General features: G+C 41.3%; 1 pseudogene; it reads left to right on the top strand.

The window, feature by feature from the left end:
* The first annotated feature begins 4,686 nt into the window (after positions 1–4,686).
* LOC143400384 (platelet-derived growth factor receptor beta-like) lies at positions 4,687–16,723 on the top strand (annotated as a pseudogene).
* The last annotated feature ends 697 nt before the right edge of the window (positions 16,724–17,420 follow it).

The following is a 17,420-nucleotide window of genomic DNA, read 5'->3' as shown; positions in this document are numbered from 1 at the left end:
GCCTGGGGTGTTGGGTATGGAGTGTGGGGCAGTCAGAGCTCTTCCCCTGACTTATTCCTTCAGATCTGGCATCATTTCCTTCTCCTGCAAAAGGAATTTTCATTTCCCCCACCGCTTGGTAGTGGCTGGATGACCTTGACCTTACACTTGATTTCCCAGGTGTGAGGTGAGGAGGCTTCTCTTCCTCTGTGGTGCCTGAGCAGGGCTGGGCAGGAGAGCTTGGACCCTAAAGGCTTGCTTAGAGGCTCCAGCAATGAGGAGCCCAAGCCCTCCTGCTCCTCTCTTCCCCAACCATGTACTAAGCTGGGTCACCCTCCTGCCCACCTTCACTCTGCATGTGGGCTTGACAAGACTCCTGTGGCTGATGATAAGCATCAGCAGATCCCGGATTCAAGGTTGGGGTGAAACATGGTTGGGACCTAGAGAGAAGCAGGGCAGACAGAGCATTCAAGGGCCCCAGACAGAAATAGGAAGAAGGTAAGAGAGAGAGAAGATGAAAGGAGAGAAGAAGGAAGGTTAATGTGGCTAGGGAGAGGACAGAGGAGGGCATGGGGCACCAGGCTGTGGCTCTGAGGCAGAGTCTAGCCAGGTGGGACAGTGGGGCACAGACAACAGGCCCTCACTGCTGTAGAAGCTTAGTGGCGGTGAAGCTGTCACAAAATGGGTATCCTGGTCCCTTCTGGCCAGCTCTGTATTGGCCATCAGCCTCCCTGTGAAGCCCAGGCCTGTTAGTCATTGGTTGCATGGTACCAGGAGCAATAAAGCCACTGGAGCAGGGGGCAAATGCAAAGGTCCAAGGGCAGGTTAGAGGTGCCTGGCCTTCCACCTGGGCTGTTTGGGATGATCCTAGAAGTGGACCAAGGTTTCAGCCTGAGGCCAATCATTTACTTGCTGTGTGTCCTTTGGCCATCACTTGCTCTGTCTGAGCAGAGGAATGGGCATCTCCACTTGGACCAGGGGGAAGGGTGCCTTGTCTTGGAGCTGCAGGTCTTCTTGGACTGTCTTTATTAGTCTGTGGCCGTGGCTACAAGTGGGCAGAGGAGAGGACTGTGCTCAGCTCTGACTCATGGCCCTGCAGCCAACTCAGGGCAGCTGAGTCCTGTCAGGGAAACCCCACCAGCTGGAGGGCCTGGCCACTCAAAGCCCCCACTCCTGGGGGTTCTGGCTCTACAGCACACCCAGAGCTCATGACCACTTCTCTCCTGGCTGTAGAGGTAGTCGTATAAGAAAAACCTGGCTCCGGACTGGAAAGAGAATAGCCAACCCACATTCCAGACGGGATTGTCTCTGCTCAGGGGAAAGCCTGTTTGCAGGTCAGGAGACTCCAGGCCCCATCTCAGCCTGCTCCTTCTGGGACCTTGGGTGAATCACACTACATCAGACCCCAGTGGTTAATGGAAAAAAAAAAAAAAAAAAAAAAAAAAAGGCCACAGAGATGAGGCAGGATAAAAGTCTGGCTGCCATTAGCCAGTAGATGGTGCTCCAGGGCTGTCTGGCTGCTTCATTCATTTTTCTTATTTCTCCCTCATCAATCCTAGTACAGGTTACAGATGAGAGAGGGGTGTCAAAACTACTTGCCCAGGATCATTTGGACAATGTGTCAAGAGTAGGATGGGAGCCTGGGCCTGGCTGACTTCCAGTTTGGATCTCAGGGAGGTAAAACACCCACCCAAGGTTGCAGAACCAGGGATCCAAGAAGCCTTGGCTCCAAATCCCGTCTCCCAACTTCTGACCTCTCAGGTGCCATGTGCCCCAAAAGAAAGGATAGAAAAGTTTGCTTGAGAGGAACAATCTAAGTAAACCTGAGGGCTAGAAGAAAATAATAAAAATAATAATAGTTTGGGAAAGGGCTTGGACCTCCAGGCCCCTGTGCAAAGCAGGTGCAGGGGGTGCGTTGAACTGGGTCAGCCCCAGCCTGGTCCTGCCCATGGGAGACGGGCGAACTGGAATTTTCCTCCCAGACAGATGAGCCACTCGGACTACACATTTCATCCACCACCCTACTCTCCACCAGGGTTCCTTGTTCCTGGAAAAAGTGGGGAAAACAGAAAGAGTTTGTTCTTGTTGGGTTCTGAGCTGCAGCCCAGGAGGGGCCTCCAGCCCCCTTAACATCCTTTCTGTGAATTAGAACCCTGTCTCTCCAAGGCCTCTGTTATCTGAGTTTATTGTCTAGTTTTACTAATTAATTTACTAATTAATTTATAAAAGTGTGTAAGAGGGCTGGGGGTGTGGCTTAGTGGTAGTGCTCTTGCCTAGTATGTGTGATGCATTAAGTTTGATTCTCAGCACCACATATAAATTAATAAAATGAAGATCTATTGACAACCAAAAAACAAAAAATTAGAAAAATAAGTGTTTAAAGAACATATGCCCCAATATTACTACCAGAAGATGTAATACCGAGAGAGAAAAACTTCCCTTTGTATGGTTTTGTATTTTAGACTCTGGTAACATTTAAAGTGCTTTTGTTTTTTAGTCAGCAACTCTGTTTGTAGGAATTTACCTTATGGAAATTCTGTTTCAACTGTTAGTAGTTCAGTTTTATTTTTCTAGGGTTCCCCACTCTGATGCATACTAATATTTGTATTTTGCGTCTAATTAAATTATAGTTGTTTTTAAAATGACTACTATTATTTTACAACTTTTTTTTTTTTTTTTACTTAACAGTACATTAAGAACATACTCACAGGACAGGGATATTAATTTTTCCATTTGGAGAGCTGCACCCATTTAAAAGCAATGCTAGTGCCATAAATTAGCTAAACAATCCCCTATTGATATATATTTCCATTGTTTTCAAATTCTTAGGGTTATGTATTATGCTACAATGATCCTGGCCTGAGAATTGTTTGTATTTCACATTTATGTGTTTGCACCCATAAAATAAATTTCTAGACACAGAGTTGCTGAGTAGAGAGAATAAACATTTAAAGTGTTAGTGAAGTCTAAAAGTTTTCTTTAAAGTACAAAAAAGTCATAATGATTCTCAGTGGCTAAGAAAATCAAACATGAAAACAGCATTGTTTAACTCTAGTGAGCTGCTTTGCTCTTCTGAAGGGATTCTGAAACTTCTCAGGTATGTTTTTAAAGCCCATAAACGAATGAGAGAAAGAAATAAAAAGAGATGTGCAGCCAGGGATGGTGATGCACACCTGTCATCCCAGGAACTCAGAAGGCTGATGTAGGAGGATCACATGTTCAAGGCCAGCCTCAGCAATTTAGGAAGGCTCTAAGCAACTCAGCGAGACCCTGTCTCAAAATCTAAAAAAAAAAAAAAAAAAAAAAAAAAAAGGATGGGGTGGGGGAGTAGCTCAGTGGTAAAGTTCCCTTGGTACAATTCCCAATACCAAAAAAGTAATAAGGAAGAAAAAAGAGGAGAGAGAGAGAGAGAGAGAGAGAGAGAGAGAGAGAGAGAGAGAGAGAGAGAAATACAGCAAGCTGAGACTTCCTTGGCATGACCAAAGGCCCAGAATGCTTGACCAGGGTGAACCTCCCATTGTGTAATCAGTGCTCTCTGGGCCATGTCCCAGTTCCACTGAACCATTTCCCAGGTCCAAAGGGAACATTCCACCCCACAGTGTGGAGAGCACATCCCTGTTTGTGGTCCCATCTCATCCTCACAACATACCTGGGAGAGGAGCAAGGTTACTCCCATCTCCAGGCCTTGTTTGACCTTAACTGTGACCTAGATCAGGATGCCAGCGTGAGTTGGGCATTCTTGAACCAGGGGATTCCGCCTGGGAATTCCCAAAACAGCGACTTCCCTGCCTTATGGCTTGAACATTGCTCAGTTCAACACATGGCTCATAGATAACTCTGCAGTTTGCTTATCCATTTGACAGCTAAGGGACATTTGAATTGTTTCCAGATTGAGGTGATTACAAATAAAGCAACTGTAAATATTTTTATAGAGGGTTTTGAGTGAATATAAATTTCCATTTCGTATTCATGGGATACCTAGGAATAGGATTACTGGATTATATGTTTTTTCTAAATTTATAAGAAACTGCCCAACAGATTCTAAATTGGTTGTTCCATTGTACATCTATACTAGCTATGTATAGAATTCTATAAATTAAAATTTCTAGAAGCATGAAATTGCCAGTTTTTTTTCTAACTATGTAGGGATATATAGTGGTATTCAACTATGATGTTAATTTTATTTGCCTAAAAAGTATTGATGATGAGCATCCTTTGATGCACATATATGTCATTAGTATGTCATCTTCATTCAAAAGTTTTCCCCATTTTAATTGAATTTTTTAATTGAATTTTGAAATTCATTCTGACTATAAGTCCTTTATAACATATTTTGAACTTCTCTGTGGTTTGATTTTTAATTATTTCTTTCCAAAAGTAGAAATATTAAATTTTAATTAAGTCTAATTTATAAAAATTTATTCATGTTTTTTATATCTCATAAGGACTCTTTTTTGAATAATAATTTTACTACACAATTTGTCTGAAATAAATTTATTAAGAAACATCTCAGAAGAATGGGAGAAAGCACAGAGGAGCAGGGCAGGGGGAGTGTCCCATGGAGAAGAGTCTCTGATGTCCTCTGCAGGTGGGGGCAGAGGAGACTCCTGATGTCCAGGTGGATGCAGAAGTGCTCTCAGCTGGAAGCCATGCAGAGGAACCTGTGGTGGTTGGAACATCTTACTACTGGGGCTGTTCAGAGTCCACATGACCAATATCCAAGCAAGGTGTCAGGATCCACAGAGCACAGGGTCCTCTGGCTGTGTACTGGTTTGTCTGTGTCAGCTGTCCCCTTCATTGGAGCCAGACTGTTTAGGAATCTGGCACATTTCTGCCCTCTTACATTGGAGCCACCTTACTGTTGACACCTGGTATGCATCAGCACAGTTGTCTGACACAGGTAACAATCCTCCTAGTTACCCATTTCCAGAACTTTCTGTTGGCATAGAATTGCCCAGAATCAGGCTAGGAGGCTGAATCAGGTGTGGGGGTCATTGCAGGCAGGAAAGAAATGGGAGGCTGGCTGGCTCTCCTGATCCCCTTCTGTCCTGATTGGCCTCTTCAGGCAGAGGATGTTCACAGGGCAAGGGCAAGGTGCAAAGGGAAGGCTTACTGGGGCTTCTGTTTTGGAAGTCAGAGGAATGAGAAAGATCCATGAGACATGGGCAAGACTTAACCCTCAGAGGCACCCGCTTTCCCTGGAACATGTGGCCTACCAACTGGCTTATCTGGTGCTCAAGGATGAGGTAGGTAGCCATGAGTGCATCAAACTTTTGTGTAGATCATAACCCATATCAAACATTATAGCCAGTATTTTGGGGTCTGGGTGTTTGGGGAATGCCTAACTATAAACATGGGGTAGATACTGCTCACCCTGAATCATCCATGGGTGCTAAAAGATCTGCTTGGCTGTGGGACGCTTCCTGAGGTTCAGGGTCAGCATTTGGTGGACATGCCTTTGTACTGCCAGAGAAACATGGGGAGGGTTGCAGAGCATTCTAACATGATATGCCTCAGCATCTCCTTAGAGGTGGGTCCCATAAATGGGTGTCTCCCTGTCAACATAAAATACAGAATGACACCTAGGCTCCAGATGTTCACTAGGGGACCCTCATATGCTTGCCTCAGGATAATTTGGGGGGCAAAGTGTGAGACAGTGCCCCAGAATTCCTTCAGTTTCTGCCCAGATATGATTCAGGTGCTACAGCCAAAGTCCACGAATTTGACCTAGCCTCTGGCATCCAGCATTATGTTCTCTGCCTTCAGGTCTCAGTGCGTGATGCCCTTGTCTTGGCAGTAGGCTACAGCACACACTACCTGACGTAAAGTCTGCAGGCTTCTTCCTCCTGCATGCCACCCTGCAGGACGAGGTCTGATACCTGGCTCCCACCTGCATGCTCCATCACCATGTAGATAATTTCTGTGGGTCTCAAGGACCTGTAATAATTGAATCACATTGGGATGCTTCAGGTTCCTCATCACATCCAGTTTGGAGAGGACCGGAGGTTCTGCCGTATCTTTGGCAGGACTTCCACTGCTACCTCTGCCCCCATGAGGCGATGGTGGGCTAGTTTGAAATGGCCTAACCTGCCATGCCCAATGCCCCTCAGGACCTTATACTGGTCCCTCAGGATTGCCTTCTTGTAGAAGCTGGGCCCCTGCTACACTCCACTGCTCTCACTCTCCCGCTATACATCCTAAGCAGAAACACCAATGCTAGCAAAAAACAAACAAACAAACAAACAAACAAAAAACAGAGTGAAACAACAAATCAAAATAAAAAAACTAAAAACAAGACAACAATCCCAAATCAAAGAACCAACATCTAAAGACCAACAACAACTACCACTAACCACCAACCACCAAGTGCTCTAACTATCTAGGAGTCTGACAGGTCTCCACCAAGAGCTTCCTGTACTTATGGACAAAAACCCACCCACAGCCACTCTCTTATGTACCAGCGCTTTGACACTTGCTTGTGACATCGGAGCAAGTATTTTCCCAATCATGCCTGGCCATAACTCCCAGTGGTCATCTCCCTTTGGGCTCCAGAACTTCTTCCATTTTCAGAACAGGAACAAGGAAGAGCTCCAGACACTTTTTGGTTTAGTGGGTTTTGGAGACTGATATTTACTAGTTTAGAAATTAATTGTTGTTCAGAACTTCAATGTACTTTTCATTTTCAGTCTAAAAATCTGTAATAACTTTTGACTTTGAAAGACCACAACATATGTGCACTCGAGGTATTCAATTCGTTTTTCCTATAATTTCGAATAACTGGTATCAAAAGGATGGTTGCACCCCACTCACATGCTGATACTGGTAGGAATTTCTCTGTTCCCTAAGATACCGTAGAGCAATGGTATTAACATCTGTGGTTATAGAGGGAGGGATGGTTCATTATAATTTCCCTATATAGTCCTACACAGGATACATACGTGTTACATTATGACACCAGTAACTGAGGGGGATGGGTAGAAATGTATAAGACCAGCATTTTCTGGTTCTGAAGCTATGCTGCTATAGGTTCACTAGAGTTGTTCCTTCATCTCATGTTAAAGAGAATGCCCAGGGGAACTGCACAGAAATACCTGCAGGACATACCTAAAATGAACAGAATAGAAATTCAAATATTCCACATAAAAAACCAAGTAGGTAGGACAGAAGATTACCATTAACGGATACAAGGCACTGTGAATCAGGAGCTTGTCCTGCTCTCCTTGAAATGATAGAAAGCTCACTGAATGAGCACCCCACCCTGATATCCTTAAAAGGGCAAAACTGCTACTGAGTCAGCAGCCCATCCTACTCTCCTTATAAGGACACAAGTCTCACTGAACCAGTAGCCTGCCCTCCTGTCCTTGTAAAGAACAGAAGTCACACTGAAACAACAGCTTGCCCTGTTCCCTTATGACCCCATCTTAGGTAATTACATCATAATATTGCCTTTCTGAAAAACAAAAAGGCCTATTCCCCTATTTCAAGTGTGGAGTTAGAACCTATACAAATGCTCTTGAGAATTATAATTTAAACCATAACATTCTCTATTCTCATTTTCTAAGAGTTTTTATTCATGGGTGTTGAATTTTGTCATATGACGTTTTTCCATCAATTCATACAATCATCTGGCTTCCAATGAAGTGCTATCTTTAGTGGGTATGGTCTTGCAAATTCCTGATGCCTAGTGACCCAATAACTTTTCACTTGGTCCACCTCTTAAGAGTCAACCTGCCAACATCACCTCACTGAGGACCAAGCTGCCAATACATGAATACCTTTGGGAGGAGGAAGCACCATTTTTTTTTTTTTTTTTACTAAACTATTGATGTCTTTAGGGTCTGTCATAATTAATATTTCATTTAGGACTCGATATTGAAAATGTATCCATTCTTAAATGTTATTACAAATTTGTGAGTTTTATTAATCTTTTAAAGCAAGCAGCTCTTTTTCTCACTAATTTCTTCCATTTTCTCTATTTTCAATATAATTGATCTCTGCTCTGATCTTCATTAATTTTTTCTTCTGCTTGATTTTGGTTTATTTGCTTCCAAACCACCCCCCTGCCAACACCCAAGATTTCCCAGGTGGTATAAATGATTATTAAATTATGCCTACTCCTCATTTCTAATGTGTTTTTAATGATATCCATTTCTAAGTACTGCTTTGGATGTATTCTACAAATCTTTAAATGTTGTTTTTCACTAGGTTCAGTGTCTATTTTATTTCCTTTTTAACTTTCTCAACCCATAGATTATTTAGAATTGTGCTTATGTTCCAGGGTTTTGGAGATTTTTCTTTTATCTTATTTTTTTTCTGGCTTGAGTCCTTTGTGGTAACAGAACACACTGAGTATAATTTCAATTCTTTTAAATTTGGTTCATGGCATGGGTCATAGTTTATATTGACTTTTTTTTTTCCTTCAGTGTGTTATGGAAAGTGATATTTACTTGTTTAAAAATTAGGATTTGTACAGTAAATCAATTAAACTTTCCATTTAAAGTATAACATTTTTTAAATAACTTTGGGCTTTGGAAGACATCATCATATCTATACTTGAGGTGTTCAATTCTTTTTCTTCCAAATAATTGGTTTCAAAAGAATGGTAGCACCTCAGCCACATAGTGATACACACCAAAATACTCTGGTCCCTAAGACATTATAGAACACATTCTTAATACCTATGGTGTTGGGAGGGAGGAAAAGTTTATCATATCAGGATCCTCATCTGATTTCTCATTAGAAGCTGGTTTCAGAGGTCTCAATTCATTGTCATCTGGCTCCTTTCCTTGAGGCTAGAGGTGAGACAGGACATTTGGTGGAAGAGTGTGGCACAGGGAAGCAGCTCACATGATGATCAGAAGGCAGAGCCATAAGGATCTTCTTTAGTGTGTGTTTAAAAACTCTTACCCTAACTCTCAAGGTCACAGGTAATAATTGTAATTATTCTTGAAAGAGTTGTATAATTCTTGTAATAATTGTATAATTTTACGTTTTAGGTCATGAATCGACTTAGAGATGATTTTTGAATAAGGCTTAATGCACAGATCAAAGATTTTCATGCTTGTTGGAATATTATTTATTTTTTTGTCTATAGATATTCAATTGTTGCCACACTCCTTTTTTTGGAAAGACTCCTTGGATTATCTTTACATCTTTAGCAAGAATCAATTGACCACATGCATGTGGGTCTATTCTTGGGCTCTATTCTCCACAAGCCATACATGATAATCCTTTCTCTAGTACCATATAGCAGCTTTCTGTAACCCAATACTATCAGTCTTTCAATTTTGTTCTTCCCTTCCAAAATTGTTTTGGCTATTCTTATTCCTTCATGCTTCTAAACAAACAAACAAAAATTAAGCAACTTGTTATTTACAATTACACAATATTTTTATTGTTTTGCAGAACTTTTTACTTGAAGTTTGTTGAAACTATATAGATCAATGTGCAGATAATTGACATATTTAACAATATTAAGCCTTCTAATCCATGTGCATGGTGTGTATCTTATCATTATTCATTTAGTTCTTCAATGTTTTTTCTCAATGTTTTGTATATTATATGCAGATCTTTCACATATTTAGTAAGATTTATGTCTAAGGGTTTCATGGATTTTTTCAGTGTTATTATACAAAATACATTTTGGGGGTGGGTAGTGGGGATTGAACCCAGTAGTGCTCCACCACTGAGCTACATCCAAAACCTTTTTTAATTTTTTATTTTGAGACAAGGTTTTGCTAAGTTGTCAAGGCAGGCCTTGAAATTGCTATCCTGCCTCCTGAGTAACTGGAATTACATGCATGGGTCACCATGCCTATATTTAAAATAATACTCTAAAATGATGAATTTCAACTTTAACTTATTTTTACATATTGTTCTTGTAGCCTATAATCTTGCTGAACTTCTTTGTAAGTTCAAATATTTTTTGTGATTTTTTTGTAATGACAATGATTTTTATCTCCAAATAGGGTTAGTTTTTTCCCTTCTCATAAATTTATATGTATTCTATTAATTTTCGTTCCTTACTATAGTTTATAGGGTCCCCAGTACCTACCTCAACATAATAAAGGCAGTCCAAAGCCAACCTCAGAGTAAATTTGGAAAAATTAAAATCATTTCCCTTAAAATCTGGAACAAGACAAGGATGTCTATTAATATAGTGCTAGAAAGTCTAACCAGGGCAATTTGGCAAAGAAGGAATTAAAGGGGATAAAAACAGGAAAGGTGGAAGTGAAATTATCACTCTTTGCTGGTGATGTGATTCTATACCAAGAAAATCCAAAAAACTTTAACCAAAAGACTGTAAGAGCTAATAAAAATTGTGGCAAAGTAGCAGATTACAAAATAAATATACAAAAATCACTAGCTTTCCTATATACTAACAATAAATCTACCGAGAAAAAAAATCAGGAAAACAACTCCGTTCATAATAGCCTCAACAAACAAAAAAACCCTAGGAATAAGACTAACCAAACATGTAAAAAGTTCTCTCTACAATGTAAACTATACAACACTGAAGAAAGAAATGGAAGATTCAGAAGATGAAAAGCCTCCCCTGTTCATGAATAGGCATAATTGATATTGTTAAAATGGGCATAGTATCAAAAGCAATATACATATTCAGTGAAATCCCCATCAAAATACCAGTGACATTCTTCACAGAACTAGAAAAAATAGTCATAAAATTTATTTAGAAGAATAAAAAACCCCAAACAGCCAAAGCAATTCTAAGCCCAAAAAGCAATGCCAGAAACATCACAATACCTGATTTCATTTATATTACAGAGCCATAGAAACAAAAACTGAATAATACTGGCATTAAAATTGACACATAGGGGCTGGGGATGTGGCTCAAGCGGTAGCGTGCTTGCCTGGCATGCGTGCGGCCCAGGTTCGATCCTCAGCACCACATACAAAGATGTTGTGTCCACCGAGAACTAAAAAATAAATATTAAAAAAAATTCTCTCTCTCTCTCTCTCTCTCTCTCTCTCTCTCTCTCTCTCTCTCTCTCTCTCCCCCACTCTCTCTTTTAAAAAAAAATTGACACATAGACCAATGGTATAGAAATAAACACAGAGACAAACCCACACATCTACAGCTATCTGATCCTTGACAAAGGTACTGAAAACATGCATTGGAGAAAAGAGACTTTTTAACCACTAATGCTGGGACAACTGGTTATACATATGTATAAGAATAAACCTAGACCCTTATCTCCCACCCTGCATAAACATAAATTCAAAATGGATCAAATATCTAGGAATTAGAACAGAAACTATGTAAATCCTAGAAAAAACATAGGGTCAACATTACAGCATATAGGACAGGCCATGACTTTGTTTGTTAGAACCCCTAAAACTCAGCAAATAATGCCAGTAGATAATAATTGGGATGATATCCAATTAAAAAGCTATGCATAGCAAAGGAAGCAATTAGAAATGTGAAGAAAGAAACTACAGAATGGGAGAAAATCTTTGCTAGTTATTCTGGCAGAGGATTAATATCTAGAATATATAAAGAACAAAAAGCACTTTATACCAGAATCTCAAATAATCCAATTAATAAGTGGACAAATGAATCACACAGACACTTAAAAAAACAAAAAGAAATACAAATAATCAACAAATATATGAAAATACAAATAACCAAATAATATATGAAAAAGTGTTCAACATCATTAGAAATTAGGGAAATGTAAATCAAAACTATACTGAGATTTCATCTCCTACCAGTCTGAATGGCAGGATTAAAAATACAAATAATAATAATAATACTAGAGATAATGTTGAGAAAAAGGAACAATTTTACACTGTTGGTGGAATTGTAAGTTAATACAATCACTATGTAAATAAAGATGGAGTTTCCTCAAAAGACTAAGCATGGAACCATCATGTGACCCAGCTATACTACTCCTTGGTATTTATTCTAAAGAATTAAAGTGATCATACTACAGTGATACATACATACTCATGTTTATAGCAGCACAATTCATAACAGCTAAGCTATGAAACCAGCCTAGATGTCCATCAGTGGATAAATGGATAAAGTAAATGTGGCATGCATATATAAAGGAGTTTTATTCAGCCATAAAAAAATGAAATTATGTAATTTACAGGAAAATGGATGGAACTAGACACCATTATGTTAAGTGAAATAGGTTAAACCTAGAAAGTCAAGGATCATATGTTTTACCTTATATGCAAAGCTAGAGAGGAAAACAGAAAAGAAATGTGGGGGCAGATCTCATGAAAATCAAAGGGATATCAGTAGAAGAAAGAGATCAAGGGATGGCAGGGGGAAGTCCCGGGTAGTAAATTGGCCAAATTATATTGTTCTATTGTGTGCATGTAGGAATAAGTAACAACAAATCCTATAAATATGTATGACTATAATGCACCAATAAAAAATGTGGGAGAACAAAATAATTTTTAAAATTCCTTTTTGGATTATTGCTAGTATATAGACATATGATTGAGTTTTCAATGTTGATCTTGTATTCTGCAGCCTTGCTGAATTCACTTATTTGCTCTAAGTTTATTTTTGTAGATCCTTATGGTTTTTGTATATATAAGATCAGGTCACCTATGAATAGAGATCATTTTACTTCTTTTTTAAAAAAATTTGGCTATCTTTTCTTTCTTATTCTTCCTGATTGCTCTGGCTAGAAATTCCAGTACAATATTGAATAAATGTGGTGAGAATTGGCATACATGAAATAAGCAGGAAAGCTTTTAGTCTTTGATCATTGAGGTAGGTGTGCTTTTTCAAATGTGTCCCTAATAATGTTTACAGTGTGCTGCTTATTATTAGATGTATGTATATATATTATATATATTATATATGTATATATATTATATATATTATATATGTATATAATATATATATATACTATACACACACACACACATACGCACAATATATACACATATTTCGGGGATACTGAGGATTGAACCCAGGGGCGTTTAACCACTGAGCCACATCCTCAGCCCTTTTTATATTTTATTTAGATCCAGAGTCTCGCTGAGATGCTTAGGACCTCAATAATTTGCTGAGGCTGGCTTTGAATTCACAATCTTCCTGCCTTATCAGCCCCTACCCCTACCCTCCAGCTGTTGGGATTACAGTCATGTGCCACTGTGCCCAGCTATTTTTTAATCATGAACACATATTGGGTTTTGACAAAGATTTTCTCTCCATCAATTGAGATAATCATGTAGCATTTTTCACTCTATTAATGTGATATATCACATTGATTTTCACATGTTTAACCATCTTTGCCTTCTGGCACAAATTCCACGTGGTCATGGTGTATGCTCTGTGTAAACCTTTTATTATGCTCTTGAATTTGGCTTGACAGTATTTTGCTGGATTTTTTTTCATCTATATCCATCTATTTATATTGGATTTTGGTTTTATTTTCTTGAAATGAATTGCTCCACCCCCAGCATTGGTCCCTGACTGCTGTACCTTGCAGACAGCGGTTATGTGCAGCTTTTGGGAGAGATGGGTGCCATACAAATTGTTGAGCTGCACAGGAGCTGGACACTACAAGTGATGTTTGAAGCTTACCTGCTGTCCACTGTGCTGTGGTTCAAGGACAACCGCACCCTGGGCGATTCCAGCACTGGCGAGATTGCACTGTTCACATACAATATGCCTGAGATCTGGTAAGCAGGGCTACTCACTCCATTTTTTGAAACTTTGTAGCTATCAAAGCAGCTGACAGAGCCCCGAAAAACCTAGGTCCACCTTTCCCAAGAGTTTACCACACACCAGGATCTATGCCAGGCACTGGGATACTTCAGGGACCTGAGCAGAATTTCAGTGTGCCAAGGGTCTCTGAGTCAGTGGGGGGAAACAGACATTGGTTAGATGATTCCCAGATGTTCTCCTTGTGATATGTGGAGCCAGTAGGTGGCAGCGAAAAGAAAAAAAGGTAGGATTATTGCGAAGAGAATGCCAGGAGGGCCACTCACTGCCATCTGTGATGTCCCTCAGGCTGGAGAGTTGCAGACTGACAGAGAAGTGATAAATTAGAATAAAACATGTAAGGCCCCTTCTGTGGAGGAGAAAGGAATCACACCCCACCCTGCTCAGACATCTTCCCAATCCCTCCCCACCCTTCTTGGCTTAGTGGAACTGCTTTTAAGTCATGACTCAGGTGACAAGGTTTGAGTCCTGGCTCTGCTACTGACACTGTGTGACCTTGGCAAGCCCCTTACCCTCCCTGGGCCTTGTTTTCCCTGTCTGTACAAAGAAGGTGAAAGATGGGGGAGTTCTTCCAGTTCTGACAGCTGGGTTTCCTGGCCAGTGTGATTTCCTAGGTATGTATTGAAACTGACGCTGGTGCGGGTGAAGGTGGCAGAGGCTGGCTACTATACCATGCGGGCCTTCCATGAGGATGCTGAGGCCCAGCTTTCCTTCAAGCTGCAGGTCAATGGTGAGGATAACCTCTCCCCTCTTCCCTTCTTCCCTGCCCCCACTCCCTCTTCCTGCACTGTCCTCTCACCCATCGGAGGAGATGGAGGGGCATCTGAAACTAAGGAGCCTGTTTTCTTGGCCATTGACCTGCCATGTTCCTTCTTGGGCCTCAGTTTCCCCAGCTGTAAAGGGAGGTCATCAAGCTAGACTGGTGTTTCCCAAAACCTTGGGCATTCATGTTCCAATGGCATGAGTTTTCCTTCTCATGGGACAACTATATGGTACAACTATTTCAGTAGATATTTATTGAGCAACTACAATATGCCACTGTGTTTGAAGTTCTTAAGATCTTGCTTTTGGGGGAAGACAAACATTTAAAATAAGTGGAGGAAACCCTAGCAAATGACATAGGTTAGAAAGTAATAAGCACTGTGGGAAAGGAAAAAACAACAACAAAAAAGGCAGGGTAGGGAAGATTGAGGAGGGTGTTAGGCACAGATGGCTGGTGAGGTACACTTAAATATGGTGATCAGGGTTGACCTTGTTTGCTTTGGCCAGATTGAGGAAGTGACATTTGTGTGAAGACTTGAAGAAGAACAAAAAATAAAAAACTAACAATGAATATAAAAAGAGAAGATAAGGACATTATCCAAGTGAATATTTGGGGAGACGGCACCCTTGGCAGTGCAAAAGCCAGAACAATGGCAGAAAGCCCTGTGACCAGAAAAGGGAGGGAGGAAGAGTGGCAGGGGATGGGATCAGAGCAGAGATGGGGCTGGGGCGAGGAGAGGATATGTCAGTGGTGCTGGTGGGTCTGGTACAACTTTGACTTCTACTGTGACTTTAACAAATCGCCAATGCAGGGACTTGAGCCTAAGAGTGCCACGGGAATGACTTCATGATTTGTCAATTAGCTTTCTAAAAATAAACATATTTTGAAAGACAAAAATTGACCCTCTCAGCATCACATGCCACAAATATTAGGCAACCACTAAAATCAACTCCACGAACAAGACAAATGCTATTCAATTCTAATTTCATGAATTGGGCTGCCCAGGGCTCTGAGTTTAAGGCCTGTTCTCTCTTTGTTAAAAGGGAAGATGAGCAAGTCTCAGAGAGGTGTTGAGGACAGACTAGTCCCCTACTGAGACTTTCTCTTTGAAGTAGCCCAGAGGGAAATCCATCAGCTTCCCCAAGGGATTCCTGGTATTTAGTGTTCACCTGAGGTCTGCAGCCCTCACCCTGAGGGAGGCTCTGGGCCAGGTCTCCCTGAGGGCCTCTCCTGTTAAGAGTCTATTTTCATCTCCCCACCTTCTTCCTGATCCTGGACCTTACACCATGCAGTCCCTGTTCCTGTGCTGTAGCTGAGGGAGAGTCACTCTGCCAACAGGGAGCAGTCAGTTGTGACCAGGGCAGGCCCCAGCCAAAGTTCACCTGGTCTTCCTGAAGAGACATCAAGAGGTAAGCAGATCCTGGACCCTAAGGACCCAGTGGAACTTACCTATTATGCCCTTTCCTCATGCACATTGCTCCAGACCATAGCCACATCCTAGAAGCCCAATCCATCACTTCCATGTGTTTGGAAATGTTCTGCATGATCTAAATCTTCCCTTTTCCTTACCTTGACCCTTGGGCTATTCTCTGCCCAACACAGTGGGGGTCTGTGCCCAGAGAGACTTCACCCACCCAGTAGATTGTCTGTTCCTCTGACTAGTGCTGGTTGTGATGTAGTGGATAGAGGCAGGGTTAAGTCTAGATTCTGACTCTTATCTCAACACACTATGTGTGTGAAAATGAGGAGTGTTTTTTGAGATGTGGTGTTCTTGGTTCTGGAATGTGAGCGCCACCTGCTGATTAGTCTGGGGAATCACAGGAGGAACATGCTTAGACCCCTTCCCAGCTGGTCAGAGGATCAGGACATACACAGCACCTGCTGCCACCTTTGCGCAGTGCTGTCTGCTTTTGCTCTCAGTTTCCTGGTATGTAGAAGAGTGAGGCTACAAGCCAGTCCCTGTCTATTTTGATAGGTGTCCATCAGAGCTGCTGCCCACACCTCTGGGGAACAGGTCCGAGGAGTAAAGTCAGCTGGAGACTAGTGTGACTTACTGGGCGGAGGAGCAGGTGTTGAGCACGCTGCGCCTGCACCTCATGAATGAGTCACTGTCAGTACATTGCATATTGCACAACCTGCTGGGCCAGGATGTGCAAGAGGTTACCATGGTGCTGCATTGTGAGTTTCCAAAACTCCCCTCGACCTTGACCCTGACATACTTGGAGACTGAGCCCCATGCTCCACAGCAGGCCATTGCATCATACCCATAGGTACATAACAGCATTGTTAAATCCATCAGAGTATGTTCCTCTGCACCATACACAATATGGGCGCATTTGTATAAACACAAGTGTGTAAACCATGGTTTTTGAGTAGCACTGTCTGCTTCTACATAGAGAATGGAAACTGTAAGGTCCTTGCTTAGCATCTGTATGTCCAGCTTAAGTGACAGCTGCCATTTTAAGAAAAAATTCACTTTCCTGCCCACAGGTGGTTGGAGAAAGGCTTACCACTCCCTCCACCAATCCCACCCTTAACCACCTGCATTAGGACCCAACAGGCTCTAATCTCTGAGCCTGCTCCTTAAAGTCCTGGACCCCAAGCTTATTTTGCCTTTCTCCTACTATGGAGATAGATAGCTTTATTTGTCTCATGTGTATCTCTGCCTGGTCTCCATCTATCATTTCTTGCTCCCCTGTCTCCCAGTTCCTTGCTTTCCTTTCAGATACTGTATGTTGTAAGCCCTGACCATAAGCAATACTGATCCCAGGACACGATGTAAACTCTCTGTGTGTAGATTTGTAAACTTTGTGCTAAAGAATACCTAATCCACAGATACATAAATAATGCTAGAGGATGGGTCTGTAAACTTGTACTCAAGCACCCATGATGCTTGTCTGTATGTGTAAACCCACAGACTATATGTTTATAAGTCATCTGCATAAGTATGTCCAATTCCCAGGCTTG

This window comes from Callospermophilus lateralis, chromosome 5, assembly GCF_048772815.1.
Source record: "Callospermophilus lateralis isolate mCalLat2 chromosome 5, mCalLat2.hap1, whole genome shotgun sequence".
Classification (NCBI taxonomy): Eukaryota; Metazoa; Chordata; class Mammalia; order Rodentia; family Sciuridae; genus Callospermophilus; species Callospermophilus lateralis.
Note: the sequence above shows the minus strand (reverse complement) of the source record. Positions and strands in the feature narration are given on the sequence as shown.